The sequence below is a fragment of the Strix aluco genome, chromosome Z (genome assembly GCF_031877795.1).
Source record: "Strix aluco isolate bStrAlu1 chromosome Z, bStrAlu1.hap1, whole genome shotgun sequence".
In the NCBI taxonomy this organism is placed as follows: Eukaryota; Metazoa; Chordata; class Aves; order Strigiformes; family Strigidae; genus Strix; species Strix aluco.
In genome coordinates, this window is record NC_133971.1 from 47,465,606 (window position 1) to 47,480,040 (window position 14,435).

Genomic DNA, 14,435 nt, shown 5'->3' on the forward strand with positions numbered 1-14,435 from the left:
ATTTTTAGCAAATTAACCACACATTAAAACCCTCGCATTTTTCCAGCTCAGCGCTGCATTTTCTCCACATTTTCCTGGCTGGAGGAGCCTCCTATGATTAGTCCTAGAGACTAATCTCTTCTTTTGGTCATGTGAAAAGCATAATCTATTATTTGATTTAAACTTAACTAAAGACCACTGAGATGTAGGAAAGCCATAGTTTTCTACATCAGGATGCATTATCTCTGCTATCTTATCACAACGACCCATGGTTTTGTGCATCCTTCTATCTCAAGAAGCAATTTGCAAATTCTGAACATAGAAATATTGGCATGTACCCCCACTTCTGGCAGCTCCAAGACTTTGTAATTCTGTAAAATCTAACATCACAGCAGCCTGGCTTAAATATCTTATGAGTAATGCACACTCAGAAACATCCAAGTATGAAGTTTGTTCCATCAGAGGATCAGCTGCACGTATAGCAGTACCTTCTCCTCCATCCTGTCTGCAGCCCAGAGGCTGTTGGTTAAATCTTCATTAATCATGGATGCAGCCAGCTGAAAGGACAAGGCAAGGATACTCCAAACCAAATACTCCAGGTTAAAAAGCCACTGTTTTCTGATGTGTACAAATGGGCTAGAACTGCCTAGGAGCTTTCTAAAAAACATTTTTTCCCCCTGTTTAAAGTCTCAGTTTAAACTTTCTTCAAAGATGTACCAGTATCAATTACACAAGAGTAAGAGAGAAATCACATGTGTGTGTCTGTGTCTGTGAGTGTGCGCGTGCGCAAAGGTTTATTAGAATGTAAGAGAAAGAAAATACATGACCCTGAGGTTTCTACATGATTCTGATAAAGAACTATTTAAGGTATTTGCCATGATGAGACAATCAATCTTGTCAAAGGTTTTTATAATTTTCCTCTGATCTATTAAAATGCCCATGTCTACCTTTGGATCTGATTCTCTTTCTACCTAAAATTTTACGGGTCAATCCAAAATTCACTGATGTCAACAGCAGTCATTGCATACTTAGCATTTGAGGAGACCCTACGTATAATTATGTAGTAATTAAGTTTATTTTATTTTATTTAATTAAATTTCTTTGATTTAAGTTTATAATAGTGTTGCCAGAGAAAGCTGGAGACTGGTTCTAGTGAACCAGCAGTTCTTTTGCATTACTATGTCCTCCTCTACCCTAACATAAGAAATAATTCCTTTGATTTAACTGAAACCATAACTTTATATGAAAGAATTATGGCTGCTACTAGTTAAAATATCTAGAAAAGGTGAAACATTTGTAGTTGAAAAAATTTAATTTGTCAGAATTTCAAAGTTCAAAATTCTGGACCTGCTGTGGTTATGCCATTCTCTCTCAGGTATCTTTTATGGTCCACAAACAAGGTTCTTGCTTTCCATATTTTATTTAGTGATGCATTACAACTTATCAGAGTGACGATTACATTAGTTTTACTCCCATACAATTATTTAATGCACTCATCTCATATTTTAAATGAACAATGTTACCCTGCCTCCACACTCTCATGCAAAAATAAGCATAACTGTATTCCAAATTTGGGTGACACTGGGGATAATATGCATCACCATCACCATAATCATCATCAGTTACTGCAGTAGATCTGTGTTATTTAAGACTGTGCAAATCATAGAGGGCATATCAGATATGCATCAAATAATGAACAGACTGGGTGTGTTCACCCCACCCACAGCAGAGGAGTATGAGAGCACACAGACATAGAAGCAGGTAAGTTTACACAGCTCAAAGTGAGCTGCATGTACGTCCTAGCTCAGGTGGCTTTGTTCAACATTTCTATTCCTGGGACTGATGTGTGCAGAATCTGGCTGATTCCCAGTGATATTGATGGTGAGTATGCAATTTGTGCAAAAATTTCAAGAAAGTAGTCTGATCTTTTAGGGGGAAAAATATGTGGATGGATAAATGTGTAATTGGTTATGAGTCTGTTTGATACAAAATATAGAAGCCAGGTATGTCAGCTTGTACTGATACAAGTCAGTACAAGTCAGTGGAAATTTGAAGACAGATGACAATGTACATGTGCTGAGAACCTGTCACTAGAAGTATAGAGTGATTCAGTACAGGAAAGACACTTTTCTCAACAATCTGCATTAACCCAGTTACATTATACAGGATAAAATAATCAGAAGGGGTAAATGTTCTCATCTTTTACAGTATAAAACAATGTTAATTTTTCAATAGAAAGAAAGTGCACCTGCTGACAAGTGACCCATAACTAAGGTTTATGGCACTTTTGTTATGAACAGGATATTCAGCTAGATAATCTGATTACCATGGCAATTCCTACGCTCAGTAAGATACACCAGCTATTAAAAGTAATATGGAAACTAAAGGATAAGAAGAAAACCACAATAACAGAAAACCAACAGAGGGAAACTGGACAAGCAGATGAAATGAACTGAAGTGGAAAATGGCTAGAACAAAACTCTGGACATCCCATTTCTTTTGTGAAATGTTGGTAAACCTAACAAGAAGTTATTACATACTTATTGTTGTATCTTGCATGAACAATACAGCACATCCTAATACTTTGCAGAATATTCATGATGTAGTGACACAAAAAAAGAAAACGACCACTTACTAAATCTCTGTTACAGAAATCAGTGTGCTAGAAGGACTATCAAAACACTCATCATATCCAGCATGAGACTTTGAGGGCATTATAGCACAAGGCTGATGATGACTACTGGTAGGAGAACACTCATTTTTAAGGGTCTTGTTGGCAACAAATCTTAAAAACATTATTATTTTACATTATTTTTTTTGTCCTCCAGACTAGATCAATAGTAATTTCTAATTGGTGTGAGAGGACAGGCTTGATGAAGTTTTACCTGGTACCACTGGGCCCTGGTGATTCTGTAATTTGTTATGCTTAATGGTGGTCTTTTTCTCACTTTACATTTGAAGTTGTTATCTATGTATCTGTCTATATTGTCCTGTTTCCTGTTTTATAATTCTTCAGTTAATGGAATATTATTAAATTCCATGAGCCAATAGAAATACATATGGAATAGAAGCCCAAAATATTCCCAGATAATGTGAGTTAAATGAAGAAACATGTAATAACTCATGTATGTCTGAGCTTTTTACTGTGCAACTGTAATTTCACCTGGCTAGAAACCAGTACATCCTATTATAGGTCAATGTCCTGGGGAATTAAGTAAGTAGAAAAGTAAATTTAATGTAAAAAATAAATTTGTAGTGAACTCAATGATGTTAATTTATAACTTGAACAATCAGTTCACTGAGAGTATCTTAAGAAGAAATTTTGTAATCATCTTGAAGATAAACCGCTTGGAAGCGACAACAGTTTTCTGTTTCCCTTGTGCTTTCCAACCCCCCAGAAAAATTCTGGCTTTTAGAGTAAATCTTCTCATTACTGTTGAGGACCACATAATTTCCAGGAATAGAACTGAAAGGGGTAATTTCTGTTATATAGAACAATAAGTAATTATGTGCCAGGAAGTGTTATCTTCTACACAGAGTAACATTTCTAGCTTTCAATATCCAAATAGTTTCCCACGATGATTTCAATTGTATTCTCCCACCCCTTGAAACACACACATAAAACACCTCAGCCCACTTCCCAAGAAGAGTGAAGTGGGGAATTAGAAAATCAGAACATCTCACCTGGTAAGTGCTGTTTAGTTATACACTGTTTTTGCCATGCAACACAGAAACAAATTCTAGAGAATAGATGCATTATCCTTGCAGTAAGCACTATTTCACACTCATTTATTACCAGCTAGCTGGTCTGAGGGGAGAAAGTCACTCAAAGTTTTGCTCATGGATCTTTTTACTTATGTATAACTGGGTGCCTAAACTCTGCAGGAATCTGGCCATCTGGTAGTTCAGTGTCAAGCACTGATGCAATGGGATGAGAACCGGACACAGGACTGCATTATTTTATCCTTGGCTTACTAAGGTTCAAGCCAGGTGTGTTAACAGTACCACCACCTGAGTTTCACAATGAAATCAGGTGAAAAACAGAAACACTGGGATCCAAACTCTGAGGATCCCAACTGCCCGTGCCTGTTGGCTTGGCAGAAGAGGTGCTTGGGCTTCAGGACTGAAGGAAAACCACAGTGCGTCCTCACCCAACCATTCCTCCACCTTCCTGTCTTAAGAAAGTTCACTGGCTTATTCAGATTCAACGCTCAAGAGACCGTGCAAGGCACTGCATTATTAATGTCTTCCTAAACATTACCTTTGCTCCAAAGTGTAGCTCGAAAATTCCTAATTTTCACAAGACCTGGGCTCCTCTGATGTTGCCTTTTGATTCAGTTTGCCCTTTATGGAAGAAAAGAGTTGAACAGCAAAGTTAGGCGCACACCCCTGGATCACATTTCCCCGCCCCACCGTATTTCCCCCCCCCTTGCTTTACTTCTTAATCCGGGTTTCCCCCCGCCCTCCCGGCCGGAGCCCTGCAGGGGTCTCGCTGGGGACCGGCCCAGGGCAGCGGCACCCGTCGGCCCCAGCGCCCCACCGTTGCCACGGCAACGCTTGAACACATGCCAATAGGCTGCCGGCCGCGCGGGCGCCCATCCCCCGACGCCATTGTTCGGGCCGCGAGGGGCGGGCGGGCCCCTGTCCCCCCGCTCCTGGCTGTTTTGGAAGGCCATGGGGAGCTCCTCGACTGGCCAGCTTTTGGGGCAAAACGTGTCTTTTCCTGCCGGGCAAGCAGCAGAAGTATGGGGGGCAGCGGGGGGAATCTATTTGATCAACCTAACACTTGCGAGTTGTTGTGTAGGAAGGGTCTCCAGTCAGGCTCTGCATCTATGGGCAGGGTCTTCTCTCTCAAACCTTTTCCTCTCTTGTCCAGGTGAAAAGCGACAAATGGCCTCGTTGGGCAGCCCAAGCCACAGGGAAGAATAAGAGCATAAGGAGTCATAATTCCATCTCCTACATAGGCACTGCTGCCGTTCAAAAATTCACAGTTTTTGGCCAGATTGTTTCAACATTTTTTCAAGCTTCATATTTTCCATGTAAATTGATTCTACAGAAAAAATGATAAATCTACCAGAAAACACCACTGGTTCAAACATTCCCATAGCAAGCATTCTCTGCTGGCAGCCTCAAGTGCAAGCCCCAAACTCAATGCTGCTTCCATTCTACCCCTTTTATTGCACTTCAGTTGTCAGTTACTGGAAACCTTAAAATGCACAATGGGCATCATCTGCTTAGAGTCCTGGCAAGTGCAATGTCTTGTATTCTGCTAAGCAACAGACAAGTACTGCAAACAAACTCTAGTGTCTGTTTCACACTGAAATTTTTGGTGTGACAGGTATACCGCTAAGGCAGACATGAAGCAAACCTGTCAAATGGGTTTTTACAACATCGCATTCTTTGACCATCTCCCCTAGCAGTTTTATCAAGTTCCCTAAATCACATTAATTCCTAAGTCTGAGATACAAAAAGGAAAATGACAAAAGGCTTTCAGAGAAGTAAAATTGTGTTGTCCAATCTGAACAAGTTGCATTGCAAAACACCAGTGTGTAAACAAGAAAAGTGATAGTAGCCTAGGCCTTCTGACACTGCAGTACCAGTGTGTCAAACAATCAGTTCAAACTTTATGCTATATATTGACGTAATGAAAGCTCAATAACCAGAGTTATTAAGCAAGTATTCCTTTAGTACGGCACCAGGTGTGTGTGTGATCTCTCCTCCTAATGCACACACACAAGAGTTAAAAGCCCTCAGGCTATATAGACAGTATACATACATATGCATGAGTTTTCTGAGAAAAGGCCAGAGTATTCAAATAGTTTCCCAGAAATCATTTACATAGTTCCCGCCCCAACCACTATGCTCTGTAAAATGTGGTGGTGGTCATTGCGTGTTCTCTGATGGTCGTTTGATGAAGCCTCGAAGTCTTCCTCGCAGGTAAACTTCTGACCTTTTGCTCGTTTCTGCTGAGCTGTGTGCTTCAGGTGGTCAGAACCCGTCTCTATAATCCCATTGTCTTCTAAACTGGCTATATTTTCCTTATCTTCGAGGACCTGCTGTTTTTATCAGTTCTCTGCAGCTAGGTAGGCAAAAGGGCTCAAAGTCTTAAAGGTACAGATTAGTTATTAACATTTTCCCTTCATCATATGGCAAAAGGTATTTATCAAATGAGTAACACTTGGATTGCAAGCAAATGGCATTTAACCTTCACCTAGCCTTAGGGGTTAAACACAATTCGTATTGCACAAATTTTATTCTCAGCATGACACAGAGCTCCCACCTTTTAATGCAATTTAGATGCAGACTGGCTTTTTACCAATATTTGCAGGATGCTTTGATGCCTGGAAAAATACATGAAAAAATATTTTGCCTTCAGCATTGATTCTGTCACCCAAGACCATTAGCTTCAAGTTATTTGAGGTATACAAAACTGTGATGACTACATGTGACAGACAGGTAAATAAATATTAAAGAATAATACTGCAGTTATAGATTGGAAATTCAGGAAGCACTAAGGTTAAAGTTACCCTTTGCTTCATAGATCTAACAAAAAAGTAATAAAAAGAAATAAAGTATGATTGAATTTTGTAAACACATTTACCTATGTGTCTTCAGGAGATACAAAAACATGTTTCACCATTGTAAGATTTTCATTGGAACCTGTGTTAGTGGTAGACAGATAAGACTATTGTTTCCACATGAGCTGTCCCAGATATCAGTGCAAATGTCTGGAAGTGGCAAGGGAAGTATTCACAGTACAAGATTATTAGGAAGAAAAACACCAATTTACCATTTTTTTCCCTTTAAAAAACCAAAAGTCTCTTCAGATCATTAGAAATATGAAACAAATTAAGCAATACTTCAACTCCAATTTAACAGCCCCCCACCCAACCTTAAAAAAGTTATCAAGGTGATGAAATATATTTTATGTTGCAAAAACAGTCAATAAAATAGACTAATCTTTGAATAAGTTACTATGGATATAAAACTTGGTAGATTTTTGCATAAATCCACTCATACCAACAATACATTAAAAGTTTATGACAGTGTTCCAGGTAAACTCCTGGCTGGCATTTTATGTATGTATGCATGCTTGTATGTGTGTAGATGTTTAGATATTTTATAAATATAAATGGACAACCCTGAAAAATGTTTGCTATATTACATATGCCATACATGTGCTTTACTGCTGCTGACTGGTACAGATCTGTGTGCTACTTGAAATTACATGGTACCGAATTGCCTTTAATCTCTTTTGGTTTGTAAGTTTTCAGTACTCCATCATCAACTTGCTGACTAGATAAAATACAAACAAAACACACAGGAATTACTTTTGCCAGAGGAAGAAAAACAGCAGAAGTGAATTACTTTCCATTGTGTATCTTTATTTTCTTTAAGCCAGACTAAATTACACAATGGAGAAGATAGTCTCTAGACAGGCTTTATTATATGAAGTAATTTACATTTCATGTATATATGCAATAAGGGAGATTTTATATGGAGAAGAATATAGTCTACTCTTTTGTTTTTTAATTTTTCCTTATTACTTAATCAATAATAATGAGGATGGTCTTAATATTTTCCAAACGTATTTTCCTGGAACAACATGAAGGGTCATAGAGAAGCCATGAGAAAATATAAGAAATGCAGAAATTTATCATAGGATATCAATGTGTCTGAAAATTTCCCAAAGGGTCTGAAACAAACATCAATGAAAATATTTGTATCTGAGCAAGACAGGAACAGCCCTGATATAATTACTTTGCACATATTTTTGTAACCATCATTCCAGCTAATAACTCTTTCCTTCTGTTGCCCTATTTTGCTTCCTGAATAACTGGGTGGGATCCTATCTGAAGGTCAACTTGGAAGCAGCAGAGGAAAAATAAGCAAACCAAGAATATGAAAAGTGCCTTAAAAAGTATCTTGGATGGGGTGAAGGCGAGAGGTCGTTAATTGCTAGGACTTCTTTATTTTTACTGTTTAATGTAGCTCATTTGCTCATGGAGAGAAAATAAATGAGGGAAGTTCATTTCATTATACATCATTTTTACTTTTTAGCTTGCTTTTCTGAAAGTTCAGAAATGTATGTTATATGTGTTTCTTTTCTCCTGTATGTTAAGCAGTAATGTTAGGTTCACTGAAGACTTTCTTATGTTGCGGTAACTGAAGATCTAAGAACTTGACCATTCAGGTCATGAAATCAACCAATGTTTAATATAATTCAGTTGTTATGAAGGCATTAGTTAGAAGACCAATGTATTTATTTTTTGACATTGCCTTGGTAGGTGCCATCCTTTTGCTTTACAGATTAGCATGCAGACACCCAACAAAAGCATACCTTCAAAGCATCTGAAAGGATGTCAGTAACTGAAATACCCTCTGGGTTGAGGAACTTCTCTTTCCTGAGAAAAAGAAAGGTTACACCGAGGCTGAAAGGACCGCATGCCATATTTTCATTGCCATTTCTAATGGACAGCCAGAAGACAGAAAAGATTATGTTGCAGCTAAAAACACAGTTCAGACATGTACAACCAGATTTCCTTTGAAGCTGGAAGTCTTCCCGGGGAGATGGATATGGCTGCAGCTGAAGCAACAATAGTTTTTCATGCAGTGAAATACTGCCAGACGTTCCAAGGCTGGACTACTCCAAGCAAATTACACAGCGTTAATGACATTTCACTGTGTGACTACCTGAAAATACCTAGTGGATTTTTTCCCCAAAACTATTACTTCATAGTTTCGCTTCTACAATACCTCTGATAATACTTCTCAGCAGCAGAGATTGGTAGGAGAAATGTCAAACCCTCTGAATTAGTACCATTAACAAAAGAAAAGACAAATTCTGAGACTGAATTTTGAAACTCTAAAATGCAATAAGGGTGTGGAAAAGATCCTCATGTTTGGACAGAAGAAGAACAAACCCAGTATTTAGCAGAAGCAACAGAAGAATAAATTGCAGTATGAAGATCCTGAGATGATGAACTTAATGGAAAAAATCTTGCTTGAAGAAGAATTTTAATTAACGCATTGAATTTCTCTCTTTTGGCAAAAAGGGGTAAAATCATTAGTTATGTGAGACACCCATATGTAAAATTTTCCTGTGAATGGTTGTGCAGTTCTTTAGCCTTTAGTCATAGGCTGCTCACTTCATCACAAAGGAGGCAATTTCTATTGCCTTGGATACTACTATTAGTTTATGCTCCCTCTTCAGTACTGTTGTTGCAGTACATGGTAACCACATTTATTGGCCTGCCTTCCCAGAAGACAGTCTGAGAGTCATCACTCCTCACGCACCAGAGCTCTCTGCTGTGAGTTTCCTCCCCTGACTGCCAAGAACATCAGACGAGTTGGATTTGCAGAAATACAAACTCCTTGCCTCCAGCTCAGGGCAGCCCAATGCTCCTCTATACAGACTATACATTTCTTCCAGCATCCTCGGAGTGGTTGACTCATTGCAGCCTCACGCAGTCTGCCATTTCACTCTCTTACTTCTCATTACATCCCACACAGGCAGTCACCATTGCCAAAAGCTGTCCCAAGAGCTGGAATCACCTTGTCTCTGCGGCAGCCTGCTCTACCCTGCTGTCGTACTGCAGGGCTATTGATGCAGTGACCCTAGCCTACTAGCACCAGTACCTAGATGCAGACTGGAACAGTAACACATCAGCTGCAGGGGAGTCCAGCTACACACAGTATACTTCAAAATGAGGCAATTTTCTTGAGAACAGATATTCAGCCTTCCAGTCACTGCTATTACTACAATCCAGACAGAGGACGTCCTGTCTTTCACACATCTTTTGTACCTAGCATACATCATTCACTTCATAAGCATATTTCACATCAAGATAATAATAGGTAATGAAGGCTTCCAATAAAGCAGAAAAAGCTTAACAAAACAACAACAAAAAAGAGGCTGAAGCTGTATAAAGTGGAGTTAAATGTAAACCCAACAGATTTAAAAACAACAAGGAATAAACTACCAGAGGACAAACTCTTAACTGATGCATTGAGTTCTTCATCCCTTCAAATCTCCAAATCAAGTCCACCTGACTTTAGGAAAGACAAGCTTTAGGCCAGCTGCAAAATTAGCTGGATAAATTACTATGGCTCATGTTAAACAGTAGGTCAAACTAACAATCTGTTGATCCCTTCTGGCTCTAAAATCTATGAGTCAAGTAATTCTTCCTAAGTAGTCCCCACAGGGATTTAAGCCTCAATAACTTAAATTTTTAAGTAATTTCTATTCGCAGTTACATGTTAAAAGAATTTTATTTTTTTTACCTACCAGCCTCTCACTTCCAATTTCTTCACAGTATCCCCCCCAAAATAGGTCTCCAAGTGGAACAGTCACAAGTGATTCCCTATCCATTGCCTTTTTCCATCCATTAACTGCATTGGAAATTAAATAAGCCAGGAATAATGCCAGCAGAAAGGACTGATTTCCAGTTCTTCCTTAAAAATCCCTCTTAAACAAGATCCAGAATTTAATTACAGCCAAAAAAGACAAGAACTGCACTTAGACCAGTTTTTATCATGTACTTCTAAGCCAAGATGTCACTAAAACAGCTGCATATTATAAATGTGACATGGGATCTAAAATCTCTCTGCACTCAACCAAGCAGTGAAGAAATGCTTCAGTCTTGAGATGGGTCTCTAAAACACTTGAAGTCCTCCAGTGTACAGTCTGTCAAAGCATCGGAGTAAACATACACTAAACATGTAAAAGATCCATGGAGGCCCTTCCTGAGAACATGGATTTATATTCTGAAAGAGACCAAGCAAAGTCTTGGTCTGAGAAGCATACAGAGGGCACTGCAAGATCAGCAGTCCCTTTGTATTAAGTGTAAGCATCTGTCACTGTCACACTGGTCACTAACTCCCTTTATTCTGTCTGCCTCCACTTTCCTTTTCCATTTTGTAATCTTTCCTTGTCTCTTACTTTTTTCTGTATCACTTTCTGTTTATACTCCATATTCTCCTAACACTTGACTTTTCTAATGCTGTTTTCTTCTCCCATGGCAAACCTGCCAGTGCCAACTTATTTCTTCATCTTCTTTTCTCTTTTCCCCCAGTTTGCCTTCCCTTTCATTTCACTTTTCAGCACGCTCTCCCTTTTGTCTTCATTACCGAGCTGTACTTGAGCATTTTCTCTCTCCTTTCTCAGCCACTCATCTGTTTCAGTCTTATGTTCATGTTCCCAAACATCTACGCTTACCATCCATCTTTGTCAGGGATGCTCTTCTCGATGCCTGTTTTCTTCAGGCACATATCCATTTATTATTCAATATATTGTGAGTAACCTGTAACTGGAAGCACTGTGTTGAGCTCCTAATTCACCCATGCAAAAACCACTTCCAGTTCTCCTTCAGTATTTCTGTTATTTCCTCTCAGTCATCTTCTAGATTTCTCTCAGCCTCTCTAGATACCACCACAACCCAAATTCTCTAGGATTTTTCATCCTTTTCATGATTTTGTACTCACTTTTTGCTGCAGGAGAGAAGCAGAGGAGTTGAAGAGACAGATGGGAACCATTTCCCATTGGCATCACCTGCTTAAGGCATCCTTCCTGCCTGCTGAGAGGCAGGGACAGTAGCTGCATCCCCCTGTTTCTTACAGCCTGATCAGGAGAAGTGGGGAACATGACAGATTTGGCTGAGCATGAGGAAGGGAGCTGTAAGGAGATGTGGTAAGGAAAGCACAATGAGGTTTCTGAGAAGGTAGGGGCCAAGATACTACAGGAGAAACCAGAGGGTCTGCAGGGGAATAAAAGTGGCCACAAAAGTCTTCTGAAAATCAGAGAGCTGGATGAAATGAAGGGGCACAACCCTGTCATGAAAGAGGGGAAGCCTCGTTCATCCCTGAAAGAGGGTACAAAGAGCGCCCTTAATCTTCTTACTGTAAGTGGATTTAAAGCTGTAATAATGGAAGTCAACAAAGTTAATCTTTTACCCACTCTCTCCTCTGAAGCTGATCCCCACATACTGACCCCTCTCAGTACCTGCATGAATATTTTCCCTTCCTGTGTCCTACTCAGCCCTCTGTCTGAATATCAAGCTCAGCAGCTAACTTCACATTCCCTAAACTCAGAGGATTTCCTTGGCCCTCTAAGTCCTGTATGATGCAAGCATGCCAGACAAACATTTAGCCCTTGAATGTACTTATGTGGCCTCTTGTTTTCCCCTTGTGTGGCTCTGAAGGGTTATGAAAATAAGAGGCCAAACAAATTCATGCCAGCAGTAATTCCAGCCCCACCCTGCAGAATGGGCAGACACCACATGGCCCAAGGAACAGCCAGATTTCATGATTACATTTAAATAAATGTTGACGGTTGAAAAGACTGCTCTGTTTCCCCCAGTTTTTCTCTCTGCTCATGTTCCTTCACTGCAGGGGGCTATCAGCACCTTGGCTAACTTGGCTGCAGCATGACAGGAGGAGATTTCACTCTGCAGGAACAAAAAGTTCCTTTAAAAACTTGAAAATACCCACGTAACAAAGCAGCATTAGTAAACAGGATTTCAGTGAACACCACAATGCTTAATGATTTCGGGGGGTTAAGAAAAGGCACGGATGAGGTGGGAAGAACCAACTGTTTTTCCAAATATTTTAAGTTCAGTGTTTGCCAAGAGCTGCAGGAGGGAGACACAAACAGTAATATTAATAATAAAAAATAAAGGATTTAGAACAGTATTTCACTTCACTTTGCAGGCGGTTTGGGTATTTTGTTTGTTTTCTCTTCTTTTTTTCTGGACTTGGCTCCAGGTACCTGTAGTATTATCTAGACACTCCAGACAGGAATTTATAGTTGCCTTTTGTTGAATTGTTCACAAGCTGTATGGACCCCATATTTCTGAGTGTCTTTATCTCCTTGCAGTTTTTCTCATCCTTAACTCTATGGCAGGCTTCTACACTCTGCTTCTGACCGTATATGAACAGTACTTTCGGGTATTACCAGAATTAAACAGAAACTTCCATGAGCCCTTAGAAGAGTGGAATTTTTCTTACCGGCTTCAGAAAGGAAAAGGGAGATACTGCCTATAAATGAAACTTATTTTTTACAATTACATATATTCAGGAAAAATGCAAGACTGTGCTCAATCCTTCTGTTTTCTGAGAACTGAGAATATGAGTTGTTTGCTCCACAATTTCATTTTAGGTTCACTGTGCACTGTAATCTGATTGCTGTCAATACAGATTAAACAGCATGTGTGTTCAAATAATGTAGAAAAGTTTACACTGTTTAGAAATCCAGCTGAAAATTTTGCAAATCATATCTCCATGGTTTGTTTTATAATTTTTAAATGGCAAATACTGCATTTGTTTTTTTCTTTTAATTGTGTGACTAAAGAAACTTGCAGCATAGCTCAGACCTCATTGTAACTCATTACTATTACTTCATGTTGAGGTTGTTTGTATTACAAAGAACAAAAATATTAATAACCACCTTGTAATAGGTAGCTGCCAACTGTGAAAAGACTATGACTTATTTACATTTTCAACTTCAGTATTTTTTTAGAGGTGAGAATAAGGTTTGTGTTCTTATTGGCTTGGCATCAGTTATACTACAAGTACAATACCATGATGAAAAGTTTTGAGTCTATTAATAAAACATGGAAGTTCTTTGAATGCTAAAGACAGTGTGTAAGTTTGGCACTTTTGGGTATACACTCAAGCTAGATTACTTTTACCTTCCTTTCACATCTGTTTTCTTCTTCTCACCTCCTATCATTCTCTCTGCTACTTCTCTTTGAGCATGGATTGCCAGTTGTAGACTCTTGCAACTTTGCTTTCAAGATGCTTGAGGATGTTGTAACAGGTAAAAAGAGAGCAATAGCATCGTATCAATGTTTCATGGACACCACAGTGCTGTTTGACTCCCATATCATCCTTGCAGGTGGCAAGATAGCAAGCCATCAAGAAACCAAGTGGCATAAGCATAACACATTTCTCCATATATTACTCACTTGACTATTGGTGAGTAATGGATCTGTACCACTAATTAACTGTGCCACAGAAGACAAAACAGTGCAGCTGGTCCTGCAAGAACTTATCCAGTCTCCTTGAGTTATTATCTTGAGGCAGAATGCAGGAGTAGTGTAGCATTTTTTACACAGAATATAGCATAGGCTTGGACTGGGATTATCTCAGTTGAGAGATAAGAGAGCTAGACCTGTTGTCTCTGTACCATGCATGCTGAGCCAGTACTGTGGAACCCTCTGGAGGTGCATCCAAGGGGCCTCTCTTTGCCAGCACAAGGCCAGCAGATTTTATGCACTCGTGTTCATGTCATATCAAGCATGATCTGGTTCCTGCTATGCTGCAAAGCACTCTGGATTCCTAGAAAGCTTGATAGCTCTGTTGCAATGTGGTAAACTCAGAAAGTCAGTTCAGGCTGGGTGCTGTATCTGAATGAGTAAATCCTCCTCCAGTTTGGAGTGTCAGGGGGTTGCCGTGCA